This window comes from Ostrea edulis, chromosome 3, assembly GCF_947568905.1.
Source record: "Ostrea edulis chromosome 3, xbOstEdul1.1, whole genome shotgun sequence".
Taxonomy (NCBI): Eukaryota; Metazoa; Mollusca; class Bivalvia; order Ostreida; family Ostreidae; genus Ostrea; species Ostrea edulis.
In genome coordinates, this window is record NC_079166.1 from 81,142,691 (window position 1) to 81,149,520 (window position 6,830).

At 33.9% G+C, this 6,830-nt stretch overlaps 1 long non-coding RNA gene across 1 annotated transcript; it reads right to left on the reverse strand.

The window, feature by feature from the left end:
* Positions 1–5,021: 5,021 nt before the first annotated feature.
* On the reverse strand, positions 5,022–6,761 carry LOC130052926 (uncharacterized). Its single transcript, XR_008801309.1, has 2 exons — positions 6,525–6,761; positions 5,022–5,168 (listed from the first exon to the last, which is right to left on the reverse strand). It is a non-coding gene; the product is annotated as an uncharacterized LOC130052926 (long non-coding RNA).
* Between the last annotated feature and the right edge of the window lie 69 nt (positions 6,762–6,830).

Sequence of the window (6,830 nt, forward strand, 5' to 3'; positions counted from 1 at the left end):
ACAAAAAAAAAAAAAAACAAAAAAAAAAACTTTAAACATATCGTTCTGTTGTTTCATTTTATACAGTTTTAAATACCGTCTGCAACTTCTGCATGGCGAATTTATAAAATAAAGTTATGATATTGGAAGCGAAAACATGTAGGCAGAGTTATAAGCCTATTTACTTTATGATGATAAGTTAACCTGTTGTTTCCTGGCAACTTCCATCACGGCTATGACTTGGCATGATCATAAGCGAGGCTGGCTTCGAGGCTCGAAAAATTTACATGTTCATATCAGGGTACCGGTGCGAGTCTTCATTAAAATCCTACAACAGAAATCTCTCAAGTGAACAAAAACTCCGTCAGTTCGTTTTTATTTTATTTTACACACACTGAAGGTAAATAAAACACGCAACCTACCTGCACTTGGTCTAAATCTGTCCTACTGTCTTGAATCGTCTCCTGCATGGCTACAACCACGATTCCTAACGATGAACATACCGTTGTTTCTTTCAAAAAACCTGACTAAGAGCTTAACGTCATTCTCTCAGATCCTTTGAATTTCTGTCGAAATCTGTGATCAACAATTGCGTTTTCAACTTAGTAAGCCAGACCGCCGCCAGTTTCTCCATCGCTGATCGCGACCAAATCACATCACGGATGTAGTTTACTCCGCTCTTCTTGTCGTCATTTCAGTTAACTTTACGCTCTAAATTACCTTTATTTTACACATGTTTCGTCTTTTTTTAACATTTTCAATTAAATATCTATATCTTATATTCTCTTTGATATTGTTCCTAATTTTTTATTCGATAAAACTCTAACGAACTATATTTTGTCTGCTACATAATCATGAAAACTTGGTAAGAACACAAATCAAAATAGAAATATAAGAAATAAAATATCATTTTTGAATGATATTGAGATATGACATGAAGTTGGTACGTGATCAAATCTACTATAACGCCCTTCGGGCGTTATAGGATTTTATCACGTGACCAACTTCATGTCATATCCCAACAACATTAAAAAATCTATCTATCTATCTATCTATCTATCTATCTATCTATCTATCTATCTATCTATCTATCTATCCATCCATCCATCCATCCATCCATCCATCCATCCATCCATCCATCTATCTACATCCATCCATCCATCCATCCATCTATCTATCTATCTATCTATCTATCTATCTATCTATCTATCTATCTATCTATCTATCTATCTATCTATATCTATCTATCTATCTATCTATCTATCTATCTATCTATCTATCTATCCATCCATCTATCTATCTATGTGTGTGAACAATATCGATCGTTGATTGAAAGAACAAGAGCCACGAATACCCAAATATGGCCCTGTAATTTTGAGTAAAATAAAGTCTCTTCATTCCAAAATTCCATCATGGTATGAAATAGCTTAGACCTTCTTCTTTAGAAATCCAGTGTGTTTTTTCCGCGAAAATTCACGCATATAGAAATTATAACATGTAGAACCCATAACAGTTGTGTTATTTTTGTAAAAGTTGATAATATCCAACAATATGCACCAAAACTTTGTATAACCCCCAAGCCTCGATCCAATAAATATTAATGAATTGTAAATTAGTATATTACATATTGTATAGAAGTTAAGAGTTTTTTTGGATCGAGGTCTGGGGGATAAGTGAATTTTTACTTTTTATGTTCTAAAAATAACCGGATTTTCACATTCCATGCACGAAATCCGAATAATTTTCCAAACTATAGGTTTAGTACAAATCGTAATATTTAAATATTATAGTTGGGGATTGTTCCATTGTCTTTTTACGAAACCAGTAATTATTCAAAGTTAATAAAATATGATTATTTCAAACAATATCATTGAAATAAAACCGGATCCGCGCCATCGTCGGAATCGGGCTACGTATATCAATCGATTTTGCCCCCAAAATTTCAAATAGATTATATGCTCAATTTATGAACTTTGAATATATATGTAACCATGCTAGGGATAGTTACAAAAACCTTGTAGTAGTTAACATTTTTAGTTATTTGATCAAACAATTACGAAGCTAAGTCCTCCAATCCACTCCAGATACAATCGAGATCCACCCATTGTCTGCGCCGCGCCTTTACTTCCACACATTTTCTTTATACTATACATATTTTATTCGTTGAATTTAATAAATATCTGGCTTCACATGTTTCATCTCCGTGCATTCAGTTTTCTTGGCACTGATGAGCATGTTGAAATCGCTGTCGCAGTACATAAAAAGACTTCGAGGGCCGAGGGGTGCCCAACTCGATAGGCTAAAAGAAGAAGATATCATTAATACTGATTAAAATAGAGGTGAACATATGAATGACACTCGTTCCTGAAGTAAGAGTTGATGTATTTATTTTTTAGATATATTATCCTACATAATTAAGTAAAATATTACTAAGCATTATAGAAGGAAGAACTGAACACATTATTAAACCACTGTCCTACTTAATTTAGTTTGAGTGTTTGTAACATGGAGGAAGTGTCTGATAACGGAAAAAGGTTTCCCTCATGCATTTTATGTAAGATAAGAATTAAACCTAATGACAAGAAGAAATGTGAAAGTGTTAAGATAAGCAAATTTTATGGTGGATGCCAAACTACAAATGTGTCAATTCACCATGATTGATAAAATTCTTGTTTCTATTTATGTGAAAATAACATCCGCTTAATTTTGTTTGCACACTACGGTTAGTGTGCAAACAAAATTAAGCGGATGTTATTTTCACATAAATAGAAACACATATAATAGAACCAAACTCCCTCCTCGCATATATTTGGTTTAATAAACCAAATATATGCGAGGAGGGAGTTTGGTTCTATTAAATGTAGCAGTATCAGAATAAGATTTTTTAATTAATGAATTCGTTTCATAGATGTTATGGAATTAATGATAATAATTAAGGCATTTTGAAATACACACTGGTCTAGATATTATTGTAATAAATGATCCGGACAGGAAACTAATGAAATTAGATAAATGGAACATATTTACCCGATGATTAGTTCACGTTAACATTTTCTTAGCCTAATGTAAAATAAATTATATCCATATGGCTAAACTAAATGTTTATGTGTTATTCTGTACATGTACGGCTACTTTTGTAACAGTCCCCCCCCCACCCCCCCACATCATAAACGTAACTCCCTATATAGCAAAACACAAATAAAAGTGTGAAACATAGGATTTATATGTTTACTCACTGTCCTAAGTTGTACATGTAGCAAAGTGCGTCTGAAATAACGCCGCTGTCCGAAGCCTGGCTATTACTGTTTTCGGCGTGTTTACATGTACATGCGGGATAATAATAACACCCCCCCAAACAAATAATAAAAATAAAAATCCGCAAACTTATAAAAGATTGTTAATAGAAGTGATCAATATGCAACATAAACTACATGTAATATTGAAACGCACATACATAGGTCAATAGATCTTATTCGTAAGTCAAACGGTTGGATCCACCGTGTTTTCGTGTACATTTTAAGATGCCCCCCCCCCCCCCCCCCCCCCCACACACACACACACAAAACTATCGGTATGTGCAGTAAATGGTTATACAGTTAAAATATTGGGATCGTGTTTATCTTCATGTCATACTTAAATAACAAAGCTATGTAAAGAGGTAATGAATTAATATTACTTTAAAACTGTTGAATGGTTGCATATAAATAAGAATTTAAAAAAATATATAAAGAGAGGGAAGGAGACAAACAGAGAGAGGAGAAAGAGATGTACGAGTATACTATATAGGTGTGTGTTTTAATATAGAATTAACATAGACAGATTTAAATATTTACAATATTATAATTAAATTGCACTGAATAGTGTTTTTGTTTCACTTTTATACCTAGAGAACTTTCATATAAAAGTACATGAAACGTTGTAAAATTGTGACGTTAAGTTGCAAAATTGCGACGTCAATAACAATCTGGCCAAAACAATGGGTACTTTGAACATCAATAACTAACAAAATTGAAAAGATATCGGAAAAAGGATAACATATTTGAAAAATAGATATTCTTGGCTTCTGTCCCCGAGAATAATATCATGTTCTGACTAAGGGCCATTTTTGGCTATTCGTGGCTCTAGTTCTTTTACATGATTTAAAAACCATCTTGAAAGTGAAATGAATGTTGTGTTAGTAAGGTTGGAACCAAGTGCAGCCATGACTGATGGTATCAGGCTATTTACACGTTAAAGTGCACGCTTCTCTTTGAACAGTTTTAAATGCCTTCTATGGAGTGCATTTTAAAGTTCGTTAGGTATGCTCTGACTTCATCGTAATCTTCATTCACACTGAATGAGACACTGACAAAATACGTCACGAAATTAAGGAAATAGGAACTACATGTACAAATATAGATAAAAACGGACACATACATGTATGGTTCATTCCGTTTTATCAGTAGGATTTACCGGAACTTGGAGTGCGTTCGACCGTTCTAAAAACGGAACACGAGAACAACCGGAACGGCGACTCTGTGTAAAAACAAAATATTGAACAGGAATTAGGTGTGTTTGATTCTGTGCCAACTGGCGTCTCACTACTGGTCTGCTTTCCTGTCTTAATCACATTCTCATAGATACAGGGTGGAAGTTTCTTCATAGCTAAATTTTACCCGACTACAATAGCATGCTTCGTCATAACTAAAACTGACCCACCGACTATGTACATGTACAATGATGTACCCGTCATGGCTAAAACTGACTCGACTACAATAATATACCTCATCATATACCTGTAACTAAAACACACCCAGCTACAATAACATACTTCGTTATAAACTCTAATTACTAAAAGTTGGACATGCACGTGAAAACCCGGGTATATGGAAAAGTCAGTTAAAACGAAAATCAATACCGTAGTTTTAATTGTGGAATAAGAAGATAATAGACAATATGAAAGGTTAAAGAAATAATACAATTCCCCCCCCCCCCCCCCCAAAATCAAAAAAAAAAAAAAATCAAAAAAAAAATCAGCTATAATGATAACAAACAGGCCGTAGTTAAGTTTAGTTCAATTTTAATGATAATTACATAACTGATATTATTCGAAAGGTGGCACAAATATGATTGTGCTCCCAGTGATGGGCACGTGACTCTGCTCTCCCCTTTCTTTCACGCCATTAATGTTACAATCTTTCTAAAACATTCTGAAACAGAGAAAGTGATCGAGTTACATTTTGACATATTAAAGGGGCATGGACACGATTTGAGCTGAAAATGTTCCAATTTTATTTTCCCATTTTTACTGTTTACAATGCTAAACTAAGGAAATTCTAATGATCAACAAAAATTTGAATGTCAGTTGTCGAGTTACAAGAGAGACGCAGAGCTCACAATTCTTTGTTATTTAAACATTTATTTATTTATTTTTTGACAGGGAATGCTTACTCCTCCTAGGCACCTGATTCCACCTCTGGTATATCCAGGGGTCCCTGTTGCCCAACTCTCTATTTTGTATTGTTTATAGGAGTTATGAGATTGATCACTGTTCGTTATCTTCATCTTTCTTTTTACACACATATTTTAAAGCAGATTACTTAGTTTTGAAAATTATTAACTTTGTCACTATGTACATGCTTGGAAAAGAAAACAGTGAGAAAATTGTTTAAAATGTAAATATACCGGGTACGCATAAATTATACATTGGCTGTTAGTCGGTCTATGAATAGCACTACACGCGTTAGGGAAATCCCAACATGGTGTATAAAACTCAGACGCAGCTGTGTAACTTAAAGGCTGAAAGAGCGTAAAACAACCGTAAATAAGAGGTATTTGATATTTTCATTTCTCTTAAACTTATGGCTCGGTACTGTTGTAACAAAATACACAGCTTTACACCTGTCAGATAAAACCACCAATGATCTCCTCTCTGAAATTCTGAAATAGACACGTGATTTGTGCATTCGTGCAGCCTCATACAAGTACATGTACATACGTGTGGTGATTTAATAGCTTTTTTACAAACTGGACCAAATTTGTCTTAATTCAGACCAAAAAATAATCTCAAAAACAAATTGAGATGTAACAAACACTAGAACTGTTTTCATTGTGCTCAGAATTAACTTGTAATTTGAAGAACAAAAATCTGTATATACCCAACTTTTACTATTATTAACCTATGTAAACAGAAACATGACACGAGTCTTGTTTACATAACAAATAATTATGACCTCTGTGTCTCTCTGGTCACTCGACAACTGACATTCAAATTTTTGCTGATTAAGAATATCTTAGTTAAGCATTGTAAACATTACAAATGGAAAAATAAAATTTGAAAATTTTCAGCTCAAGTTGTGTCCATGCCCCTCTTCAGAGTGGATGACTTTGATAATGATATTTCACATATTTGATGCTGTTATTTAAATGAAGGTGGTAGAAGACAAATGTCAAACACATACTGTACTAAGTAAAATAGTATGTACATGTTTATATAACAACAGGTGGGGGTATTAAAACCGTTAGGTTTTGATAAAACGGGTTAGAGACAAGCGCTTTCAACTTACAAGTTTCTCTCCTTCATAAGCTCCCTCCTCAAGACATAACACGATTTCCCTAACTCTTGATGACGTTTGTCTCGCGCTATTGATTTACAAGTAAAGTCTATATTCGGCTTTGGTGATAATACATGTATGATTTAGAGAAATGTTTGATCTCAATTTTCCACACTTTGATCGCTAAGTAGTATATTTAACGTACATTTTAGGGAATCGAGGAACTACAGTACTATAAACACGCACTTCCTCGTGAATGAATGCGACTGTCACGTTTTAGAAGCAAGCACGAGTATTTATGTCGACCAATCAATGCAT